Consider the following 14,466-nt stretch of genomic DNA (forward strand, 5'->3'; position numbering starts at 1 on the left):
TGTCTGCAGCCTTTCACTAACTCCATTTATTTTTCTGCACCAGGCTCTCTCGAGGCCCTGCATAATTGTGCCCTGCCTACGTCTTTGCTTTCATCTTATCTTACCCCATTCTTCTCTGGCCTACTTCCTAACTGGTCACTTTACATCCTCTTTCTAACTTGGTTTATTATTTTGCCATCTTTCATGTCATCCACCTATGCCTGGAACTGCTTCCTTCATCTCACAGACCAAGTGACTTTCTGTTCATCCATCCTATCCTGCCTAGAAAACACTTCTTTTGTGGAGCCTTGTTGTATTGTGAGGATACCTTTCCATCTTTTCATTTCTGCTCTTTCAGTGTATCCGAGTTCCAGTTTGTAAGATCCTCAGTTCAGGGACCTTCTAAACCTGGTGTAAATCTAGAATTTTCATTTGTCAGGAAATGATACTTTAAAATTTGTCTTCGGTCTGAATGGGAACAAAAGTATTTTCAAAGTTTCCCATGAAATGCAAATTCAAAAAAATGTCCATTCAGAAGAGTTTTTACTTTGGAAAAGTTTCAAAATTCTATTTCAAAATGACATTTCCATTTGGAAATTTCTTATAGCGGATATAAGTTTTACATTATTTTCATTATTTTTCACATTATTTTCATTATTTCATGACACCAGTAGTATTAGTGCATAATATGACACATCTTGTCCGATCAGCTCTTATCAAGAGTAATATTATTGACTTCTCTGGAGTGACTCTGTATTTACACTGTTGTAATTGAGAGCAGATTCTGTCCCTCACCCTTTGACATATCTGTAAAGCAGTGTCAGGCACATACTAATCACTGTAAGTAATAACAGACATTTTGTATGAAAAATTGTGAACAGTCCAAAGTTCAGCAGGCATAAAACTGTCCTCTAATATGGAAATAAATCTTCTTCAGATATACTTATGGGGCTGACTATGTTTTAAATTACATACAGATCTTCCCAGAAGTTTTTCATTAGATGATTCATTTTGCTGGATGCTCATTTAGCTATTAATGATATCTCTGATCATCAGTATGTGCACAAAGTCACATCCTTTGTGGTAAGCCAGGCTACCACATTATCTAATTAGTAAAACTGCTTTTGGAAGAGTCCGGGCATGCAGCTGAACGTGCAAGCATTGGAAGGTGCCACTTGAAATTTCACCCTCTGTTGTTTACATCCCAGCATTATAATGTCATTGAGTGGTATATGTTCTTATGCTGGTAAACTAGATGATATGCCCAATGACTAAATGTTTTTCCTTTGCAATAGAAATATTCATCTTGCAAGGCATTTGCTGAAGAGAGTCTGAAGTTCTTTGTGGACTGATAGGCATGTCTTCATTATATTCTGTCTCTTTTTTTTTCCTAGAAAAACTGAAAACTCTTGTCTGGAAACCCAAAGTCTGATTGAAAACTTGAAATTTTCTGTGGAAAATTTCAGTTTCTCAAAAATCCAATTTTCTATCGAAAAACAGTTTTGACAGAATTATTTTGATCAGCCCTGCCTAATGCAAATGAGAAGTAAAATGGGAGAACTGAGAGCAGGAAAAGTAATGTCTGAATTTTTAGTATCCAGGTGGGTGGAGAAAAGACGAAATCTGTTACCAGGACTAATTAAGAGGATTCTGAAGCATGTATTTGGGATTTATGAATTTGTACTTTGGAGAAAAGAGGGAATACCTAAGTCTTGTCCAAGACCAGTTCTGGGGTAGATCTACACTGCAATTAGACACCCACGGCTGCCACATTAAGTAGTCTGATATGGAAGAGAAAAAGAGTTAGATAAATCAAAATATTTCCCAAGAAACAGCTATATAAAGATAGAACTTTTGCGAGCTTGGCTGAATTGACATTATGTCTTTGAAGGTTGTTTTCTGGAAGAATATGACCATGTTTGAGGCCTTTGGTGAAAGCAAATCGTCTTGGTTATATCACCCTGAGGTCAGTACATTTTCAATATTTGTAAATGTGACTCAACAGTCCAAAGTATTCAAAATGAATTAATACTAGAGCTGGAAAAAATGCATTGTTTGGAAAATGTTATCAGTGAAAAATGGTCTTGTTTTTCCTAAATGAAAATTTTCTGGACTGGAATTTTTTTTATTGAAAATCTCCAGTTTTTTTTTAATTTAAAAAATGGTTTCCCCCCTTTTCTCCATTTCCCCCCTTTTCTAGTAGAAAAGTGGGCAGGAAGGAAAAAGGAGTACAGAGGAAATCAGGGAGAGAAAGCAGGGAAACAATTTTCAGTTCTTAGTTTTTAACTGAAAAATTTGTATGGAACATTTTTAACCAACTCCAATGAATATCTATTTCCTGACATCTTCACTGAAGCTGAAATTTGGATATAGTTTAAATGCCAACTTATAAGTGGATTCCCCCTCACACCCCCCGCCCACCAAGATTTGGTCAGTAATTCTTTAAAGAGCAAGTTTGAGAAGTTTAAATAAGGATCTGGAGATACTCCTGCTTTGGCCTAGACCATATTCAATCCTACTGATTTTGTTGGAGTTTACATGAGATGTGATCTCAGACAAATTTGGCCACCTGAACTTTTTGTTGCTTATTTTAACTGAATTTCTCAATCATTTCAACTGTAACCTTCATTTTCATTCTTCCTCCTTCCCTCTCCATTTGTTTACGTTCATATTGGACATTCCTTAATTTTTTTAAACAGCTTTAATAATTTAAGTATAGATCTTCTCATTTTATATTCCATAATATCTGATTATATTTTTTCTCTTTTTTCCCCATTGCCTGATAACATTAAAAATTCCAGGCTTGGTTACAATATACTATTTTGACATTGTGACCAAATTTTAGGAAATGTTCATAGAATGATAGATTTTAAGGTTAGAAGTGGCCATTCTGACCATATAATTAGTTTTCCATTACTTATAACAACGTTTTTATTCTCATAACTCATCAGATATCCTCTTTGAATATTCACTTCTGAATTCCTTGCTGTCTTGAATTTCCACATAAAAAAATCCATGGCCAGAATGCCTGAGGCAGAGACAAACATGATTACATTATAAAAATGATTACTTAGAAATTAATTGCTTGAAAGAATTCCCTTTCACACTAGTTTGTAATGGTACTGGATTCAATTGTAAAATCAAATAATCAAACAATTCAGTGCTGTCTCTTTAAATAAGGAAAACTAAACTGAATCCATCTATAATTTCATCTAAGCAATCACAGTGATGACATGGGATGAGTTATAACAAAATAAATTGTAGACCATTTCTATGTAGCCCATTTAATGGAAAATTCCCTAGGTATATTCCCTTTAAAACTGCTAATCATGAACGAAGCAGGTACTCTGCAAACAACTTACATATACATGTAGATTACAGATCTACATATTTTCCAGTGCACTGAATATAAATGTATTTTGATCACTGAAACTAAAGAGATATGGTTGCCTACAGCAGAGGAGAAAGGATGGTATAATGTAGGCCAAATACTGAATTCAAGGGCTGTCATAAATATAAAGGGAAGGGTAAACCCCTTTGAAATCCCTCCTGGCCAGGGGAAAGCTCCTCTCACCTGTAAAGGGTTAAGAAGCTAAAGGTAACCTCGCTGGCACCTGACCAAAATGACCAATGAGGAGACAAGATACTTTCAAAAGCTGGGAGGAGGGAGAGAAACAAAGGGTCTGTGTCTGTCTGTAGTCGTCTTGGCCGGGGACAGAACAGGAATGGAGTCTTAGAACTTTTAGTAAGTAATCTAGCTAGGTATGTGTTAGATTATGATTTCTTTAAATGGCTGAGAAAAGAATTGTGCTGAATAGAATAACTATTTCTGTCTGTGTATCTTTTTTGTAACTTAAGGTTTTGCCTAGAGGGGTTCTCTATGTTTTTGAATCTAATTACCCTGTAAGATATATACCATCCTGATTTTACAGGGGGAATTTCTTTATTTCTATTTACTTCTATTTTTTATTAAAAGTCTTCTTGTAAAACACTGAATGCTTTTTCATTGTTCTCAGATCCAAGGGTTTGGGTTTGTGGTCACCTATGCAAATTGGTGAGGCTTTTTATCCAACATTTCCCAGGAAAGGGGGGGTGCAAGTGTTGGGAGGATTGTTCATTGTTCTTAAGATCCAAGGGTCTGGGTCTGTAGTCACCTAGGCAAATTGGTGAGGCTTTTTACCAAACCTTGTCCAGGAAGTGGGGTGCAAGGTTTTGGGAAGTATTTTGGGGGGAAGGACGCGTCCAAACAGCTCTTCCCCAGTAACCAGTATTAGTTTGGTGGTGGTAGCGGCCTGTCCAAGGTGTAATATTTTGTACCTTGGGGAAGTTTTGACCTAAGCTGGTAAAGATAAGCTTAGGAGGTTTTTCATGCAGGTCCCCACATCTGTACCCTAGAGTTCAGAGTGGGGGAGGAACCTTGACAAGGGCATACTTGTGTGTTGTACTGAAATATATAATAATAGGAAGTACATGCTTGTCTCTGGGGCAGAATTTGGCAATATGTGATTTGATAGTTCTGTGAGATGAAGATGCCTAAGGAAAACAAAATATATGCATCCCTGAGTGCACTTGTTGCAGTACGGCGAGTAAGTGATAAAAGCCTCCTCTTAGTACAGTAGATAGTGAGAAAAACAGTTTTAACTTCAGTGACAGCAAAGGGAAAATATGTCCCCTTCCCTCTTAGCAGAATAGGGCAGGAGCTAGATAGAGCCAATTTTGACTGCACTGTTTCTAATGATGTTTTGTCTTACCCCTGATGGAAATTCTGAGCTTTTGAAATATAGCTTTAGAATCATAGAATCATAGAATATCAGGGTTGCAAGGGACCTCAGGAGGTCATCTAGTCCAACCCCCTGCTCAAAGCAGGACCAATCCCCAACTAAATCATCCCAGCCAGGGCTTTGTCAAGCCTGACCTTAAAAACCTCAAAGGAAGGAGATTGCACCACGTCCCTAGGTAATGCATTCCAGTGCTTCACCACCCTCCTAGTGAAAAAGTTTTTTCCTAATATCCAACCTAAACCTCCCCCACTGTAACTTGAGACCATTACTCCTTGTTCTGTCATCAGCTACCACTAAGAACAGTCTAGATCCATCCTCTTTGGAACCCTCTTTCAGGTAGTTGAAAGCAGCTATCAGATCCCCCCTCATTCTTCTCTTCCACAAACTAAACAATCCCAGTTCCCTCAGCCTCTCCTCGTAAGTCATGTGTTCCAGTCCCCTAATCATTTTTGTTGCCCTCCGGTGGATGTTTTCCAATTTTTCCACATCCTTCTTGTAGTGTGGGGCCCAAAACTGGACACAGTACTCCAGATGAGGCCTTACCAATGTCGAACAGAGGGGAACTATCACGTCCCTCGATCTGCTGGCAGTGCTCCTACATATACATCCCAAAATGCCATTGGCCTTTTTGGCAACAAGGGCACACTGTTGACTCATATCCAGCTTCTTGTTCACTGTAACCCCTAGGTCTTTTTCTGCAGAACTGCTGCCGAGCCATTAGGTCCCTAGTCTGTAGCGGTGCGTGGGATTCTTCCGTCCTAAGTGCAGGACTCTGCACTTGTCCTTGTTGAACCTCATCAGATTTCTTTTGGCCCAATCCTCTAATTTGTCTAGGGCCCTCTGTATCCTATCCCTACCCTCCAGCGTATCTACCTCTCCTCCCAGTTTAGTGTCATCTGCAAACTTGCTGAGGGTGCAATCCACACCATCCTCCAGATCATTTATGAAGATATTGAACAAAACGGGCCCGAGGACTGACCCTTGGGGCACTCCACTTGATACCGGCTGCCAACTAGACATGGAGCCATTGATCACTACCCATTGAGCCTGACAATCTAGCCAACTTTCTATCCACCTTATAGTCCATTTATCCAGCCCATACTTCCTTAACTTGCTGGCAAGAATACTGTGGGAGACAGTGTCAAAAGCTTTGCTAAAGTCAAGGAACAACACGTCCACCGCTTTCCCCTCATCCACAGAGCCAGTTATCTCGTCATAGAAGGCAACTAGATTAGTCAGGCACGACTTGGCCTTGGTGAATCCATGCTGACTGTTCCTGATCAATTTCCTCTCCTCTAAATGCTTCAGAATTGATTCCTTGAGGACCTGCTCCATGATTTTTCCAGGGATGTAGGTGAGGCTGACTGACCTGTAGTTCCCAGGATCCTCCTTCTTCCCTTTTTTTTGTCCCCATCTGGGGCAAAAAGTTGGAATTTTTGTGAAATGAAATATTCCAAAATATTTTGTTTTGACCTAACAAACATTTAGTTTCAACGTTAACATTTTGATATATATTACACTGTATATTATGTAGTATAGTGTTAATGTTTCAGTAGTTCCCAATCAAAAATGTTGATGAAATCCATATGTTCCTGTGAAACATTTTGATTTAATGGAATCATCAGCATTAATTGAAAAATTTTCAACCAGCTCTGCTGATGAACACTGACTACAGTATATAAACTGATGTGTGTTCTACCTGAGCTCAGGTAGGAGCTAATTTTGAAACCTCCGTGAAAGCAATAAACGTTGGGTGAAATCCTGATTCCATTGAAGTCAACGGGAGTTTTGCCATTGACTTCGGCAGGGGTAGGATTTTAGTCATTCACAGGGCCAGATTCTGCAGTGCAATTAGAAAAGCTACAATAGAGAACATGTCTTATGTTAAATCGCTTGTTAGAGTCTTGCTATTTCTAAGAGCGGTACCACAATCTCTATCTAAAAGGATCTAATCCTGCAAAAATATAGATACGTGATTTGTCCTTACTAATGGACCTGATCCAAACCCATCAAAGTCAATGGAAAGAGTCCCATTGGTTTCAGTTGGCTTTGCACTGTGAGGGATCCACGTTAGCAGCACTTATGGGACAATTCACAAGAGTTTGGGTTTGCAGGATGGAGTCCCAAATGTCTCATTTATTTAAAGCCTGATGGCTAGTTTTTTACAAGACACAATACAATTAAACAAAGCAGGGAAGATATGAGGTATGATTGCAGCAAAATTTGAATATAAGTAAAAATAATCAGTTTAGTTTTCAAGTGGCAAAGTGGCTCTGAAGATTGAACTGTTTTATAAACTGGACTAGTCTAACATTTACGGATGTGATCCACTAGATGGCTCAAGGAAATGAATTACATGGCAAAGACATCTGTGTCCTGGTGTGGGAGGGTCAGACTTTGTTTGTTCTACACCGCAAATAAAAGAAATGAAAGTGTTTTTAAACATTGTCCTGCTTTATTCAAGCCTCCATATACTTGATCATTTTCAGTGCTCTGTCAAAAAAGAATACAAGTACACAGTACATGGGTGGGGATTTTTTTGATTGTTTCTCTTACATTTTTATTCAGTTTTTGAAACTACTTGGTCATGACATTCTCACAGATATGGAGGAGAATTCCAGCAAGAGAAACGAGTTCTATTACTCCATAGTCTTTTTTCTTGGTAAGAGTTACCCCATCTAAGCAATAAACAAAGAAATAATCCTGCACCTGTTTTATTCTTGTAGTTTGATAAGATGCAGGTTTTTACCAATCAGCGAAGTTGAAGTGAAATCTTACATACCTTACGTGTTGGGATTTTCTCAAAACAGGGACACTTCAGAGAAAGAAAGATGCATTGCAAATAGGCAGTAGAAAGCAATTTATATGAAGATTCATGAGAAATTCTCTTTTCAGTCTAGCAGCTTCCATCAATTTTAGAATGCACGGTTTTAGTTTCAGGTAGCCAGACTGAAAGCAAAACAAATTGTATGACAAGAAAGTAATGAAGGCGTCCAGGCTGATGCCTGAGACACTAGTCACAGTAACAAATTGTTTTTGTTTTTTAAAGAGGAAAAAATGTACAATTGCCACCAAATGCTGCCATGTATGTTTACAGAATGAGTGGACTTCACTGTTTAATGAAGCTGAACATTCATAGTGGATGATGCAATTCAAGGGTTGAGGCATACCCTATTGAGAAAACCAAAGACAGGGAAAATTAATGTCAAGAACATGTGGAGGGAGTGTTGAGAGTTTCTTAGCATGTTGATAGTAAAATCCTTTCATCATGCTACTTTGGTGGTTTTCATTTACAATATAAATCTTACCCTGAAAAGTAGACTATGCATTTAGGTGGCTTCATGTAGATCAGATATAATAGGTATTATTGTTCATGCATATTCCTTTACTGAAACTAAGGCTCCCTCACAATTATCCCATAAATGAAGACTAAAGTAACCCCAACGAGGGTAAGGGATCAATTAGGGTGTCTTAGAGGTGGTATCAGGGATGAAACTAAGAAAATATACTAAAGAACAGGGGGTAAATCATCCTGATGGTGAGACCTTTTAGCATGTGGAATTCTTATCAGGAAAGAAATAGAAACTCTCTCCTTTAAAACTATAAAGCACTGAAGAGTATATTGTAGCAAACAATCCTGCATTGGCAGGGGGTTGGAGAAATAAATCCAATAGGTGTTTTCTATGTTTAATTCACATGATTCTTCACATATCAGTAGGACTACAAGATTAAGGCCACCGCACAAGATTTTCAAAACACTTCTGGAAAACTTAGATAACTTGTTATATGGCAAAACTCCCATTGACTTCAACAAAGCCAGGATTTCTCATATATACTCCTTCTCTTCTGGCCGTACATGAGACTCTAAGTTGTTAACAATATCAGCTATTAATTTAAATGTTTTATTTATTAGTCATTTTATTTGAGTAGCTTCAGGAACTCATCATATTAATTTTAGCTTTAGAGTCATGCTCCCCTAGATACTAGTCCTTCCACAAGCATTTCTGTTAACAGTACCTCCAATTAATCTGTGAAAAGACACAAGAATCATTGACCTTGTGGAAAGATGAGAGTTATGAAGTGAGATAGAGGTATATAAAATAATTAATGCTACAGAGGAGCTAAATTGGTGCTCTCTGATTCAGAATACAGGAACAAGGGCACATTCATTGAAACTGAAAGGCTAAAAGAAATGCTTTCTTACACAATGCATAATCAACCTGTGGAATTTATTGGACTGAGGTCAAGAATTGAGTACAGTTGGAAGGGATTAGGGATTTTTATTGACAATAAGAACATTAGATAGGACATTCAAAAATTTTAGGAATATAAACCCTTGAGCTTGAGGTGTAAGATAATCACTAACACAGGGGTTAGGAATGAACATTCCATATGGACACATTAATCCATAGTAGTTTAGCATATGGTTTCTTTCACCATCTCTTTGAAGCCTGGGGTCCTAGAACAGATGGACCACTGGTCTCATCTGACATGGCAATTCTTATGTACCTGTGTTTTAAAATGTGAACCAGTATTTGCTGAACAATGTTGCAGTAGTCACCTATCTGCGATGTATAATTGATATTGGGATTTCCAAGCTAGACCATCACCTCACTTACAGTTTTTGTAGAATTTCGTTTCTGGGATTTAGGAATAGGCTTCTCATGACATGTTTTCAAGACTTCAGCTTCAAAAGAATTTCACTCTCTCCCATCTGAAATGCACATTAATGTGCAACTTTCCCCACTCACTCATAGTCAGGACTTCTGCCCCTAAGAATTGTACACTCTGCTGATTATCTTATCTTCACTGTTTTTTAACACGCTGAAAGTGATCATTTGTTTGATTTTTAGTGCCTTTTTTAAAAATCTGGTTTGGTTCCAGCTTCTGAATCAGGGGACAGAGAAAAGCTGGCTTTGATTTGCCATTGATGAGTTATATACACAACTTTATTTGTGCATGGAAAATGGAGAATTTCAGAATTTTGTCTATATCAGAAGTAAATCTGTGTCTGTCCCTTAAAATGTAGACCATGTACATTTGCCAAGATTGTATCCACCAAAAGAATGATTTGTATTGAGTAGAACAGTGATAGTTATGCCTTAAGACAGTATTGTGAAAATAGGGGCTTTTCAGACACTTTGTAGATTTCTTTACAGATTATTATTTGTATAATAGGAGCCTTTAAAACTCCAATCAAAAATCCTGACTATGCTAGGCTCTGTACAGAAGCATAGTAAGAGACAATCCCTGTCCTGAAGATCTTAACATCTAAATAGGCAAGGCAAACAAAAGGTGAGACAAAAGGAAGTAATATGAAGAAGGTGGGGGAACTGAGGGACAGAGAGCTTGACTTACTTGCCCAGCAGCATGCATAGAAATTGTAGCAAAGCTAGGAATTGTACCAAAATCTCCTGAGTCCCAGTGTGTTGTCTTCCGTACAGAACCCTCGTTCCCCAAAGATGATTTCTGGCAGCACAAGACATTCTAGCTATTTAGAAAGTGAAGTATTTATCCTTGGAGCATGGAGAGCCAAAAATAAAATTCTAGAGATGTGTGTGAACCAAATCACTGCTTCAGACTCCCCTGAAATTTGCGTGTGTTTGGATTTCAAGTCTGAATTTTGCAGTGAGAGCCCATCTCTACAAAAACCAAAAGACAAATAATTTCCGGGTTACAGCTCTCTGAATTTTTCTGCTTTTTGATACTTCTTTAGTGGGTAGGGTTTTTTTTGTTTTGTTTTGTTTTTTGTGAATTGTAGTCAGCGATACTTGAGATTGACTTATAATTTATTTAGACACCAGAGCTTCACCTTTGTGTGATATTTCATGATTTGAGACATGATAATGGAGGCAAATTTATTTTCTAAATGCTTTCAGCAAGAAATGGGACTGTCTATTCAGACCTATAATTAATTAGTTTACATTTGTACAGTGCTTTGAAGATGTAAAGCACTATATTGGCCCGATATGGACTCACTTACTGAATACATGCACAAGTAGATAACCTGCTCTGGTCACCTGCAGTTTTGCACACATAATAGGGTGCCTAACTGTGATCTAAGGGTGCAATTATGGCATTTAGCTCAGGGTAGGGAGATGTGCAGAGCCACCTGTCCCTGGAGACGCACTGGGAAGACTACCTGTTCGCAGCACAGTCGTCCCCAGATCTGCTCCCAGCACATATGGGTGTGCGTATTTTGAACCAGCTATGAGTTTGCTGCAGAATGTTCCCCTGATGCACTGGCTCTGCTCTGTCAGACAGAGGGAGGGTAGGGCCATGGGTGATTCGTATCCCCTGCCCATTTTTGGCTGTTATTTCTGTGGGAAGCAGGAATGAGCCACTCCTGTGCTCTCCAGAACAGCAACAGGGCAGTGGTGGAACCTGTGGAGTTGGGAAGAGGGAGGGAAGGGACTGAATTAATTTTATCAAAGAGCGGGTGGCCAGGCCTGAATTAGTTTTAGTGTGGTAGGGGCAGCCTGAATTAATTGTACTGGGGAGAGCTTGGGCTTTCCCCTAACCCCCTTCTTCCAGCTCTTGAAAAAAATCCCACCAGGAACTCCCCTCCTGAAACTATCAGTCTCTGAGTAACTTTGGCAGGGCCCTCTTCCCAATTACCCTCCCTCACCACCTGTAACACATAACAGAACTTGGTTGCTAAATTTACAAGGTGAAGAAACATCCCTGAAAACAGGTTTTCCAGTAACAAAAAACAAAACAAAATCAAACCACCCAACGCTGGAATTAGCCAACTATGGCATGCAACAAAACGTGGGTGTTCTGCATTTTTGTCTTTTGTCCCACATTTCAATAGCTTGTGCCTGGCTGAGGCAGGAGCAGGGGTAGGCTGGAAAAGGGGCTTCCTAGCATGGAAAAAGATACAGGCTAAAGCAGGAGCAAGGCCAGTCTGTTGAAACTACTGGCAAAGGGAATGTTGTCGGCCAGGTAGTGACACTGAGCAGACTGCTTCTCTTAAGAGCCTGTATATCTGGTTTAGGATCATCTGGGTGGCTCCTCACCTGTGGATGGGATGAACCCTGGTTGAATGAGGAGGGACAAATCAAAACCTCCAAGCTAAGCCTCTTTCACCAATCAGTGTGCACAGTAATCATAACACCAAGATGAATATATGATTTGCACTTTCAGTGTAATAGGGGCTCTAACTATGGGGAATATTAAAAATAAAAACAATTTAATAATGCATTTACAGGGCATCACCCAAGGATAGTATATTGACGCTTCAAAGAATGCTGACAAGTGACAGTGATCAGGGAGACTAGAACAACTAATTACAATGAATAAGTGAAAAGCAGCAAAAAATAAGTAGGATAATTTTCCCTTTATGCCCATTGCCCAGAGCAGAATATAGCTGATGCACAATGTGACAGTTGAATCCTTTCCTCGTGTCATCTTTGACTATTCTATCAATTATGAAGCACCCCAGAGTGTTCTGCCAGCAATCAGAGTGCTCGATGGGCTGAATTGTCTGACACTTTTCTGTAGGAAAAGCTTGTCATCTACTCTTAGGAAATGTCGAACGGATTTTTTCACTGTAACTGTTTGGGGAAGGGGTCAGATTTGTATTTGCTCCCAGTTTGAGAATGCAAAATACCTCTCTGTTTTTACTCAGCTTCCTTTTGGCTTCCACAACTGCTACTCATACAGCAACACCCCAATATGAGTATTGTCCACACCGAAAACACACAATTTTGCATGTGTTCAGGGCTAATCTTCACTCAAAAATAGACCTATATTCATATGGGAATGAATCTCCCAGAACTTGGAGAGGCCCCATTGTCACTCAAAGAAAATTCACAAACTTAGCATTTCTCAAAAATGATCCAGCTTTTGAGTTCACAATGAAAAATAAGGACGGTTAAGCAGTTTAATTAAGTTACTGAGGCTATGTCTACATTACACAGCTTTTAAGCGACATGGCTGTCCTGTTACAGCCGTGCCGCTAAAAGTCATGCAATGTAGCTGCTGTTTGTTGGCCCTCTTGCTGACAAAAACATTTCTGCCCTCAATGAGCGGTGTTTGCGTTGTCGGCAGGAGAGCACTCCTGTCGACAACTCACTGTTCACACTGATGCTTGTAGCAGCAAAACTTTTGTCAGGGTGCAGGGGAGTTTAACACCTCTGAAAGACAAAAGTTTTGTCGTTCAATTGCGAGTATAGACATAGCCAGATATACTTCTGTCAACAAAGCCAATAAATCCAATAAGTATTGATATTCACTGTCTCTCAAGGTCAAACACTAGGTCTTTGCACTTTCTTTTTTTTGACTTAGTGGCCTTTTTGGTCATTTATAACCCAACCCAGCTCCCATTAAATTCTGAGAAAAGTCATTTATTAACTCTAAGAAAGTTGGTTTGAGTCTATATACGCTGATCTCTGCTGGAATCCCCATGAACCCATTGGAAGACTACTCTAGAGCTTTTACAACAAAAGAGGTAGACACCAGTATTGCTAACCTGAAATGTTAAAAAACATGAGTCAGGCTCTAAAAAGTCATGAGATTTTGAAAAAATACATTAAATGTTGGGTTCTTTTTGTTTGTCTTTTTTTTTTTTGAGCCTTTAGGATGCATTTGGGTCATGATTTCAAGCTTTTCTTAGCAACCATGAGGCCTAGAAATATACTTTATTAAAACAATGGAAGATGTAATTCTCACTTAATCATATGCCTTCAGGAGTTGTGGCTTTAAGAAAACAGCAATATATTGCAAGACTCATGATAAAATCACAAGAGTTGGCAGCACTGAAATACATTTTACACACTGTTTTATAAACATATGCTTCTCCACAAAAGTGTTGAAAGAGAAGAATCTGGGTTGATTTTAGGCAGAAGATTTTCTGTATTTGTGTAGGTTTTAATAGAAAAATCTGTTGGATTTGCCAGATTTGCAAGGTCACATTACGGGTCAAGAAATTTATCAAGTGTAAAAATAATCTATATTTGCATAACATTTATCTAGAATGTCTTCCTCTGTCACAACTCTAGAGCCTAAATTATGGCAGAATATAAAGGTGGCCTTGTAAAACATTTGATAGATGAGAACATATCAAACATTTGACAGCTGGCTAACAATCCTTTTGTGGTGTCATAGTCCTGTATCATTTACCAGCTGCTTTGTCAAGTAGACTTTGGAAATGACTATGCATTGCAAATGTGTAGACAGCCCCTCAGGCAGTTAACCCTTTGATGTACTTATTGGTCTGAAGCTCATCAATGAAAGCTCATGCATTTTTCTTTCAAGAACTCTAAGAGTTAATCTTCTGTGATCAAAATCTATAATATAACTTCTCCATAGATTGTTGGAAGTCAGTCCGATGAAACAAAAACAAGCAGCTTTTCAACCACATTTGAGACCTTGATTTAAATTCATTTTAACACTATTCCAGCTACACGGGGTCCAGCTGAGTTGCTTTAACATCATTTAGCTCCCCTGATCCTAGAACTGAACAGGGGAGAAAAGGATTCCTGGCTAGAACGGTCCCATGTACTGGTCCGTTGTACTGGTCCCATGTACTGGTCCCATGTACTGGTCCCATGTACGGTCCCATGTACTCCAGCTGCACTGGCCTGGGTTTGCTGGAGTACATTACACTCCAGCTCCATCCCCTACATTCAAGCTGTAGTCACCTTTCTGCCACTTTGGGTTTTCCTTGCACCTGGACTGAATCCCCAGCTGCCCTCAACAGGGA

Source organism: Lepidochelys kempii, chromosome 8 (genome assembly GCF_965140265.1).
Source record: "Lepidochelys kempii isolate rLepKem1 chromosome 8, rLepKem1.hap2, whole genome shotgun sequence".
Classification (NCBI taxonomy): Eukaryota; Metazoa; Chordata; order Testudines; family Cheloniidae; genus Lepidochelys; species Lepidochelys kempii.